This window comes from Taeniopygia guttata, chromosome 5 (assembly GCF_048771995.1).
Source record: "Taeniopygia guttata chromosome 5, bTaeGut7.mat, whole genome shotgun sequence".
Classification (NCBI taxonomy): domain Eukaryota; kingdom Metazoa; phylum Chordata; class Aves; order Passeriformes; family Estrildidae; genus Taeniopygia; species Taeniopygia guttata.
In genome coordinates, this window is record NC_133030.1 from 24,086,043 (window position 1) to 24,098,432 (window position 12,390).

The following is a 12,390-nucleotide window of genomic DNA, read 5'->3' on the forward strand; positions in this document are numbered from 1 at the left end:
GATAACCAAGATTTGAAATTCTATTAATGCAGGTTGCCTAATTTAGAGATGATAGACAATGCATAAATCAAACCTATTCATTGCCTCGGGAAAGTGACTGATGTTGTCCTTTGAACGATAAATCTCCAGGGATGAAGGGACATTCTTCAAATCTCATTAGCATTTAAAAAATACTACATTTTGTTTCTCAGCATCCTGGAGCAGAGCTGCATTTTGCTCCTAGCACTGATCTCCAAAATGACATGAAAATTATCAGCAGGGGTGGCTTATATCTATGGAAATCAACCATAATAATGCCTATAGAAACACATTCATCTCTATTTCTTTATTTATATTTGCTAGCACTTTTCAAAAACTGATGGACAAATTGGCATAGCAATCACTGTCCCTGCTCAGTGTGTCTTAATGGAGGCTGACATTTGAAGTGATTTAGCTTTTGTTGCAGCATAAAGGCATTTCCTTGTTTCCTTTTCCTTCCAGGGGATAATAGACCTTGTCATAAGCTATTGTATCTTTTGATTACAAGAAAAATAAATATACCACTATCCCTCTCCCTTTTTCTTTGACACAAACATAAACCAATAGTTACAGGTTGTACATATCTTGGAGGACACTTCTGAGTTTCACAAGCTCATACAGACAATACTTAAGCTCTCTGATGCAAATCTAGCACTTAGGAAAAGAAAACAGGAAGTGGTGGGATCTTTTTCAGAGATGACCAAACTTGTGGTTGCACTGTTTTCACCCTGTTTATCACCAAATAGGCAAGATAGATAGGTCGTGGGTAATTTTTTTATTATTATTTATTTATTCTTTCAGGAATTGTGTGTCTCCAGACCGGTCATGTGGACTTCTTGTCTGAATCACTCTGTTTCATCTATGCATTTTCTACTTTTTGAGTCAGCCACCAATTAAGACTCTCATGTACTTGTAACTTTTACCTTCTATTATTGGAATTTAAATTGCCTGTGAGTACAAAGGGAGACCAGATATTTTCTAAAGTTCAGAAACAATAAACCATTTCTCAGACAATATAATCCCTTACCTCCTCTATACTATGCCACTGCAATGTGTAAAATACTTCTTGTGGGACAATTTGGGTTGGCATCTTATGCCTCAGTTCAGGAAATTGAAGCTCCTCTGCTGACAAGTCATCTGGAACTCATGGAAAAGTTGTTGCTACTACTACAGCTGAATATTTAAGGATTCTATACTTCCTACTTGTTTTTAACCACACCTACTCATATTCTCTGTCCAACACACTCACCTATCCTGCTTGTTTTGTATATTTTGCCAGTTTCTCACATCTTTATTACAAGATGAAGGTAATTACCAGGGATCCTAGTCCATACAATATCTAGGGTATTTTTAAAATTCTGTCATTAACAGAATTTTAATGCAATCAATAGATAATAGTTTTCGTAATAATGTATTCTCTCCTCTGGGTCTTATTAAATGGTGTGGAGATTCCAACTTTAAATTACAAATTTATCTTGTAAAGGGAAAGGAGTTGCAATAATACAATTAAAGAAAGCAAACTCCTGAATTAATTTTAAAGAGCACAATAAAACCTCAATTTTCAAAATTAAAAGCTGATATGTGTATATGGATTATTACTCAGTCATAAATTCTGAGATCATAGGTTGCCTTAACAATACCTTTATAGTACTTGGCTAAGGTTGCAGAAATTGTGCTATGTAGGCTCAAAAAGACAATTAGGCTTTATTTGGAACAAGCTTTAATATCTGTGATGGTGCATTAGTAATTATGTACTTTCTGAGACTGGAGTAGGTAGCCAAGCTTTGCATTGCACTTAGCCTGATGCTGAGGCATGGTATCCCATCCCTAGTCTTTCCTACAGGTAGCCTTAGCTACAGGTGGTCATTAGCTTTCTTTAATGACCCACATCTAATAATATAATGTCTCTACTTGTCAGCTTCAGCCAGAGAAAATAAAAAGTCCACATAGGAATGAGATCTAATGTGCTCATTTCTCGCTGCAGTCTAGTGATCATGGTAAGAGTGGATTAACATCTTGCCTTTTGACCCTTGTTAGTCTTGACATGAATTTTTTTTTTACCTAATTTTAATGGAAGATAGATACTTTCTGTCTTCCCAGAGCACAGCCACTGTTCTTTGAAAATTCTACCTATAGTTAAAACCTAGTTTTTATACATGTGCTTTCATAACAAATGGTATAATGATTACAGAGAAGCATCAAATGAATATATGCCATTGATGATAGTGCTCAGAAATCTTCTTTCTACCTGGTCATGGAATGAAAGTGATACATGACTGGCATTTTTTCTCCTCTTTGTTGCCTCTGCTTGTGAGAACTAAAATAAAATGTAACTCACCAAAATAGTTACAACAGTTTTAAAGACTTTTCTAGATCTTCATATTTCTCAATAAACTCCCCAAAGAAAAAGGCTTTTCCTATGGACAAGACCATAAACTCTTTTTCAATGTCTTGTGTCTATTTGATCAACATGAAGCAAAATTTGGAGAAGCTGCCAGTTAGAGAATAAGATACCACTGTGTTAGTAAATAGGGTGGTACAACAGGAGTGGATACTACTACAGTAATAAACAGTAAACATTAAAAATATAATGACAATAAACACTATTGGAATTCTGTTCCCTTACCAGCACTATTCCCTTAGCTGCAATTCTATTTCAGACTACTTGTATCTACTTTCTTCTGGTAGCCTAAGTACCCATTAGTAGCTTAAGCCCAGTAGATATTCTGCTAGAGCACATTGTCTGTCTTCCTCAGTCTGACAGGAAGCCATTTAATGAGCTATAAATAAAAGCGTAGTAAGTGGGGATACCCAGGAGGTATAAACCAAAGCCTTATCCTGACTGGAATTAAAGAAATAGCTTTGAAACTCCCCTTGTTCTTCAGTTAACACTGTCACAGCTTGTACTCTTTCCAATTATATTAATTTTCTAAGAAAAATTAGAATTTTGTCCTTCTAATAGCATGACAACTGTTTATCTCCCACTTTTTGGCTTTTGGACTGGACATTGATAAATGGCGTTTTTTCCAAGTATGTGTCCTTATTGGAAATCCATTATGTTGTCAATTCTCATGAAGTAAGCACAGACAGGCCAAAGTAGACTTAGAAGACAACTTTTCCATTTGGTAAGTAGTGTCCTTCCTTCAGATTTAATAAAAAGCAGATATTTCTTCCAAGGAAAATGCCATTCAAGTGTGACAGAAAGCAAACACCTAGAAGCCATAAGTGGAATCTTAAAGTATTTCACCCAATATTATTTTTCATTTTCCTTAAGTATCTGAGCAGTTCTAGACAGCCTATTAAAATTAACTTCATTATAAAGATCAGCATTTGTAGACGAATACAGAGAGCTACCTTAAAGCATGATTTCTGTATTTGTGTTTAGGCAGATGTTTACATAAACAAGATGTTTTGTGTTCACAAGCACAAAACTGCTGATATAAGTAGTGCTTAATAGAGCAAGTTTTGTGCTTCTTTTTTTTTTGACCCCTATACAAAAATAGGGTCAAAAATGATCCCTGGCATTGTAAACAGATTGCTTACTGATCAATGAATTGTCGTATATGATTTCAGCTAATGCAACAAGCTTTGGAACAAGTAGAAAGATAGCAAATCTGAGTCAGTGTTGCATAAATTCAGAAAGATAAGTTAAAGAGATTCTATGTATAATGGCCAAAACAGGAAATTTAATTTTTGAAAATCTACCACAAGTTGGTGATGTAGGATGAAACGACCTTGTAAAAGAAAGAGACAAAAGGCAGAACACATAATATTGCTCTGAATAGGAAGACAGTTCCACACAAAACCCTGAAGCTCTATAACTTACTAGCAGTAAAACTGTCAGAATGTTCTTGATTTCATTGAAGAGCATAGACTTTAACCTTGCTGGGGTTCTACAGGTGAGCAGGAATATTATTTGGTAGGGACTGCCTCCTCTGCTTGTCATGACAGTTTTATATCTTGCACCTTTTTGGTTTACTAGCAATCACACCTGCATCTGTGTGTTAAAATTCATTCAAATTCTGATTTCATTTTTGCTGCCTCTGTGTCATCCTAACATTATTGGAATCCCTGTTTGGAAAAAAAAAAAAAAAAAAGAAAAAAAAAAAAAAAAAAGGAACACATGCATAAGCTAGGTGTTTTCAGACTTTTTTGGGCAGAAAATCTGATTCCAAAATAAAGTCACTTACTTATGGCCAGAGCCAGTCACCCTTGGAGCAAGCTGATCAGCTTGATCTAAAAACAGACAAAATTAATTAAATTCTAGCATGAGCAAGAATTTGGATTTATGGGACGGATCCTTGTCTGCATTCAGTGGAGTTTGCAACAGTTCATACAGCCTAAAAACTGTCTGAATTTCTGCTTCTGCCACTAGACTTTGACTTCTAAATAATGAATATTCCCATGACACTAACACAAGTTTTAATAGAAGCTTTAATGAAAAAAGCTGCCAGGAGTATAAGTTTTGATTCAGCTGGAAACTATAAATAAGTTCTATACATACAAATAAACAATGAAAGTGATAGTAGGGTTGTCTGTACACTTCTTCTAGTGGGAGAAACACTGTGCCTAAAAAACAAAGGGAAAAACAAAACCAAGTTCTCTTGCAAAGATATTTGCATATTGTTATTAAACAGCCAACCTTTACATAATGAAGGGCATATTTACAGTGCTGCTCAAATTGAATGCTCTAAGGCTGCTTTATGATATTAAAATATTTATAAATAGGCTTTAATTCAGCTTCGCCTCTGTCAGAAATTCAATGGAAATCCTAATTACCATTTCTCTGTTCAGATGAAAGGCAATCATATGTATGTATTGACATTCAGCTAACACCATTCACTAAAAGGTTCAATGGTTTAGCACGACTGCCAAATCATTAAATAAGGGCATAGGCTGGTTTTATAAATAATGCTGACTGTATTCAAAGTGTTATAGGACACACTTGAATTGTACTATGCTGCTAAATGAAATTGCCTATACCCTCTTTATAATTGACAGGGTTGAGATCAAATAGAATGATAGAAATTAATTTTTCAGCTTTTCATCCAGGGTATCTTTCACAATCCTTTGCTTCAGTAAATATGAATATATTCATAATTTAAGCACAGTATTCTCTGATGCTATTGATTAAGCTGCAATCAAAACATCGTTCAGGTTCAGGTCTTTCTCCTTAATTCATGGAAATATTCTATGCACTTACCTTAGAAAATGAATAACTATATTGTAAGACTGATGGGCAATGGACACACTGACAGTTTTAATTTCCTCATGCACCCAATCTTTTGTGTCTGCTAGGCATGTTTCATTTTGCTATGTTTGCTGACAAAAAAAACCTTTTCACATTTACTACTAGGCCTGCATTTTATGGAAAGAGAAAGAGGAAAAGGCACAATGGAGAATTATCATAAACCATCTTTTGGGATCCATACAACCAGAGAAGAAAAATATGCTGCCATGTCTTGTGTTCTTATAACTGGTTCATCACCTCAGGCCAATAATCTCTTGGATACTCAAGGCTTCCGCAAAATTCACTTGCTAAGCTTCTTACAAAGCTAACATGCTATAAGCTGTTAGAAGTCCTTGAGGTGATCTGTACATCAATGTTTTTCTTTGTTTTATTGTGCTTTTTATGCAGACTGAATTAATTCAAAGAGATTGAAATTACAGGATTTTGATCATTATTCAAGTAAGTGAGTGGATAATTTGCTTCATACTTCTTAAATTCTATTTCCACTGGTGCATCCCATTTCTTTCCTATTTTATACATATACACATATATATAAAATAGGAAAACCTATATGTATATATATGTATGCATATATATATGCATATGTATAATTTTCAATGTTCTATAGGGCATTTCTTGCATATGGCATTTGTCTTTACTGATGCAGGAGGACATGGAAAGCATAATGCAGCTAATTTAGAAAGCTGAGTCTATAGCCATTAAAGTCCTTAATTATCGCATCCATTTTTAAAATTATTCTAGTTTTTTATTTATTATGTAATGATTATCTTAAAAATTATGGCAAGCTGAAAGAAAATTGAAAATCAACCAAAATCTTGGGTTTATTTTTTATTTTCTTGTAAATCTAAGCAAAGTTACTTTAGGCCTGACCTCATGCAAGTTTTTCCAAACCACCAAGAAAGGTCTCTAAGTAGAAAAAGAAAAAACACTTATTATTAATGCATCAAAGAGACTTTTTCTTATCACCAAATCCTTTATCTTTCTAAAACTAGTTCATCTTCTCCTTTTTATATCCAGATTGTATTCATGGGTAGAATAGGAAACAAAAATTTTACTTTTTTATCAAGTCTGTCCAAATTTCTTCCCTTAAATGGAATATGTAATTAAAATAATTTTTTTGAATAATGGCTTCTTTTCTGTACCATAGTAAGAGGTTGCAGTAAGTTTGAATTCTCAAATCAATGAAGTGAATTTTTGCAATTTGACAATTTACTTCTACCAGCTTGGTAATTTGATATGCATTAACACTATGATAGCAGGCATACTACATTTTCTATTAGTATTTCATATAATGCTTTTAATACAGCAATAAATTAAGTTATCATATAGGTTTTCATAACTTCATTGTTAAATAGAAAATATTTCTAATTTTTTTTTAATCTAAGAGGTTTTTAATTGTTATATTCTGTTTGTCTTGAAGCAGTACTAGGATTTTTTGCAATAAAATCCACAGAACTTCGGAAATAGTTCACAAAAAGAATGGCAGAGATTCAGTGGCAGAGTCATCAATAATGCTTAATAGAGACAAAAACTTCCTTTTTCTTTCCCTGTCAAGACAATACAAATATAGGCGAGCAAATGTTTCTTTTTTCATGTTTCTTCCATTCTCACATATCATCAGTCAGTAAAACACAAGATGGAATTAACACACATAGGATTTGGAATCTAGCCTAGTTCTGAAAACCTGACAGAAAAAATATTCTGTTTCTTGAAGTGAGCCAATTTTTTCTGACCTCCTTGACAGAGAGCAGATTTGACACCACACAATCTCACTGTGGGTGTTACCTTCCAACCGGACCCACCCATAAGTTTACACTGCCATCAGCTTTGAAATACGGTGCTGTGAGAACAATTTACAGTATTTGACAGGGTGCCACAAGCCATCGTAGCCTTTTCAGATTTGCAGTTCAGAGGAAATTAGTTCTAAGCACTGTTACCACACTGTACAAACCTTGCTTTGAAGGACAAAAGCATGTCACTACGGTAGTGAGTAATGTGGAAATAATCTGTGAGCTCTAACACTAGAGAAAAAACTGGTGTCTCAAAGCCAAGAGAGGAGCCTGTGACCCAAACAGCATCTGAGGGCACTTCAGAGAAGCACCTGAAAATTCAGATTAGAGATACTTTGGAATCCAGATTAAAATACTTCTATTTTTGCTAAAGGGTGTTTTTTCTCTCTCTCTTTAAGAGTACTAACCTTCCAAAGGCATAATGAAGAAGAATATTAAAATTTACTAATCAAGAATTTTTTTCAATGTTTTCAGAGAGGGAGTTATTTACTGATCCAAACTACTTTGAAAAGACAAGCTTGAAATCTTTGTGAAATGGCTCATGCCTGCACTGCTTAGGTGTTTCTTCCCTGTCTGGAACCCAGGGTTACAGAGCTACAGAGCTTGAAAATAAGCAGTATAAAAAAGAAGGTTAGTATACATATTTCACAATCTAAAGATCAGATTCATGCCAAGGACAAGACAAAGGCTCAGACAGACCTTTTGTTTTTGAGTGATAGGAGAATTGCATAGCAGTGCAGCAGCAGTGAAAAGACATCTCAGTGACAGCAGTCTCTGGCTCATGGAATAAGAAACTAGGGAACCCAGCAAAGAGGGAAAGTATTTGTCTAAATAGAGGAGAATCACAAGATAACCAAAGGTAATCTTATTTTGAAGTTATATCCCAACAAGTATTTATCTGTCAGATCATAGTTGAAGGGAACAGAAGGTAGCTTTACTTTGTACACACCACATCTTCAGTCTGAGATGCTAGAAAAATTATTTATTTAAGTACAGACTACTCACAGAAAGGGGCAACAGTATTAACTTCTACATGTGGCTCTCCTGATTAACTTACAGTTTATGAAGTACTTTGAGATAGCACTCAGTTGAAAAATGTTCCACAAAGAAAAAGTATGTAAAATATGTAAATACATAAGACTTCAGTGTGTTTGTCCTAGATTTTCAGTAATTAAAACTGGCAGTAAATTTAATATATGAGCATTGATTGAACTGCTCCTGCGTATAATTGAAAAGGAAGGAGAAGCAACTTTGCCTGACAAATGCTGTAATAAGTTCCTTTCATTCCACACTGTGCCTGATTTGTAATGTCTGTCGTTACAACGTAAGTAACTAATTGGTAGCTGTGCAGAGATGTCTCTATTGGCACATTAGACCTCTAGAAGAAAATATCCTATTTGCAAAAAACAATAAAAATACCAATGGAAAGACTTGTTTTTAATATGATACTGAATGGAGGCTGAACAAATGAAGAGTCTTGATGTGATTTAGTATTATGCCAACAGTGAACACAACTGTAAATTATTTTTGCAACCTGCTCTCAGAGTCCCAAATTGCCTTTTTACTGTCTGCATTCCTAATGATGGTTGATATATCCCAGGGAAAAGAGAATACTGATGTCTTTTATCTTGATTTAGCTGCTGGGCTGGGTTCTTTATATATTCAAGAGCAACAAGAACAAAAAAAATATATTCTGCTTTTGCAATGTCAAAATGCAAATACATTCTAGAAAAGCAGAAACCACTGATCGTGAGTAGAAAGTTTTTATAGTGGCAATTTAACCTGACTGTTATTTACACTATAAAACTGTCCCTGTTTCTGAAGTTGTGTTTACTAGAAAGATCAGACAAGATTTCTTGTGATTTAGTTGGCTTTAAGGAAAACAAACTGATAAACTCACAAACTATGCTGTATATAGAACAGAAATGCTGAAGTTTTAAAAATACTTGTGAATAGGTAGTGTTACGGTATTTCTTTTCATTTCTCAGTGTAGAAGTTTGCAGAAATAAATAATATTATTCACAAGGAGACTAGAACTGTAGTCTCTGTTGATTTGCTGACCTAAAAATTTGTTCATTTACATAATGATCAACTCTGCATTATGTGCCAGTTGTACCTTGTAAATATATATCATAGTGTACTAAATGTCTAGCGTGGGAAAAATGTGATGAACACTTAGATTTTGCACATCATAATATACAGATTTGTAGAATTTGAACTGGAATTTAGCAGTAAAAGCTGAGAGACTTGTACACCATAAACATTTTTTTTTAGATTAATCACAACTACTTAAAGGCATATTTTCAGCTGGCTAAATGACTTGTGATGGAAGGTGCCTCTGACTGCAGAGAAAAGCAGTCTGAGCTGCTTGCATGAAGCAGGGAACCATTCTGGAGACAACCCCCTGCTAAACATACTGATGTGCCCACATAATGCAACATGCTCCTAAAAAAAGACACTTACTCTGATGTACTATTAGTAGATCACCTCAGTACTACATTGAAGCTACTTCTCCTTTCTTTGTATAAATAGTGTGATCCCAACACTGAAGCAAGACAGGCCTAGTACAATCCAGGGCTCGCTCTAGAATGTTTGGATGGTGATGTTTGATTCCATGACTTTCCTTGACAGTGGGTACATGTTCCAGGAGAAGTGACCATGATGTAGGTTGCACTACACGCTTTGTAGGCAAGTCCAAAATCTATGGCATTGTATAACTTTATCTGCATACAGCTTCATCAATCTGACTGAGATTTTGAGATGAGTTCCTGCTGGCAAGGCTGATTTCTGGACATGGAAAAGTATAGCTGTCAAACCAATAGGATACAATCATAAATGATGCTTTTATGTCATGGCTCAGTAATAATACTGATATGATTATTCACATTAGTAATCTGCTTCCAGATTCTGCAGAGCAGAAGCCTTTAACCTCTGGGTAAAACTGAACCAGCTAGATTTCCCTCAGATTGTGACACCATCACCTTCAGAGAACCTCTGAGAGGAGCCATGTCAGTGATCCTAAGCAAAGTCTTCCTAGTTAGTAATCAGAGTCCTTGACTGCAAGCCTTTCCACAATTATTTAAGACAAAGTCCAACCCCATAGCAGAGAGAACAGCAACATGCGTAACAGTGAGCTACCCCAGGGCAGAAGCGGATTGAGACAGTGCTGAGATGTGATCTAGAAAGAGATCTTTCAGATTTGATGAGGCCTTTTCTCCTTCCCTGTCAAAACAAGGTCGTTCTCATTCATATATATTCCAGTGCCTACTCCTAAAATTTGTTGAGTAATGTGTCTTTTCACCACAAAATAACTTTTCTTTTAACAGCTGCACTTGTAGAATGGGCCTCAGCACTCTTACATCTTATTGTTATTCTGACAATGTTCAGTATGTCTGCTTAGGGTATGTCACTCTCCTTTGTGATTTCAAAGATATTTTACTATTCACTGATGCCCTTGACAATAAAATTCCTCCCCTCAGAAGCTGTGAGTGAAGCACAGTTTAGTATAAATGTCTACAAATATCATATATATTACATATTTCCTTAAAATGACATTAAAAATAAATAAAGTTGAAAAATCTAACACTTTGAAGGTACGAAACTCCAGAATTAATGTTTCCAGTGCAACCTTTATTCAGATCCCCTCTGCATATGCCTTTCTGATAGTCTTTAATTACAAGATCAAATGTTTCCCACGGGTATCCTGCCTCATTTAGTGCACCAATTGGGTAGTACTTTCTGAATGGTAGCCGTTCAATAGTGCCTTTCATCTTCAGCTTTTATTGCACAGACTCCCATGCTTTATTTACTAAATGCCATCTAATACTTTCAGTGAATGTAGAATTAAAGGCCAATCAATTGTCTTCATAATGCTGTGTCATAGCTCTTAGCAAAGACATTAATATTTATATCAGCTCTGTGAACAGAGGTACCGTTCTGTTTTACACATGAAAAACAAAGGTACAGGTGTGCTGTTCTGATTTAGCCTTGGGTATTTAACTCAATAAACAAAGTGGTATTCCAGAACATTTAATGTTTGATATCAATTTATCTGTCATTAACACCTGATGTAGTTGCTAGTAAACTCCTTTTCAACACATCAGTGAGCTCAGTTGATTAGAGCATGGTGCTAGGAGCATCAAGGTCGTGGGTTTGATCCCTGCATAGACTATTCACTTAAGAGATGGACTTGATGATCCTGATGGATTCCTTCCAGCTCAGAATATTCTGTGATCTCTTTGCAAAGAGTCAAAGTATTAAATTAGGTATCCTTAAACTGAGGGTGCATTTGGAAGAGGGGGAAACTTTGTTCTTTAAAGCATAAAGAGTCCAGCTGACCTGTTAATAATCAAGTCTCCTTCCCAGAGGTAATCATCACAATGAAATGTCAGACAGCCCCCATGTCAATAAATTATGCCAAGAGGGAGGGAGGCAGGAACAAAGGGAAGGGAGGGAGGAACAAAGGAAGGGCAAAAGAAAGCTCTGTCTGGAGATCTTCTAGCCTATAAAGGAGCAAAAAGAAGTGCATTATCATAGGGACTTCAATTTAGGATAAAGAATAGGTGCCTTTGTAAAAGTACATAAAGTTCTTTTCATATAGTGTGCATATAATGAGAAAAATCATAATATTTTCCTTCTCTTACAGGATAAGGATTTTGCGTCAGCAAAATTGTGAAACAGAAAGCATTAAGTCCATGAGGACCTATTGATTTTCTTTTGAAGTAGTTGGACAAAATAACATCCTAGAGGCTTCAAAGAGGGAGGGAAGGTGTGGCAGTGCATCACCCCCACCCTTGGGCCACAGAGTAACCTCAGATGAGGAGCTAAAAATCTGAGACCTCATGAAGGAAATCAGAGTGATAATTGTAGTAGTGAACTGAGGATAATTTTTAAATATCATTGAAGAGTGTGATTGAAGACAGGGATGAAAATGCTCTTGTTTTACATCCAATCAGTTTAAAGATGAAGCTTGTCTGAGTTCATGCCTGACTATTCTGCTTACCTGCATGTCTTTCCTTTTGGACCTTAAATGTGCAGTGAATGGTGTGACCTCAGGAAGCTATTTAGAATTATTGTCTAATCTTAATAGCAGGTTCAAAGCATAACATGGGATTCACCACCACAAAAATTTATTCATATGTCTTGTGTGGTATTACCCAATGTGATTATAAAATGAAATTTGACTTCCTAGCAATCTCAGCTTTCCTATGTCTGTCTTCTTGATACTACTCTAAAATTCTGGTACTCAATTTTTCATTCGTGGAGTCTCCCTTTCTTTGGCTACAAGCCAGGTTGTAGGTCTCAGTGAGATCAAAGTAAAACTTCAAAGCA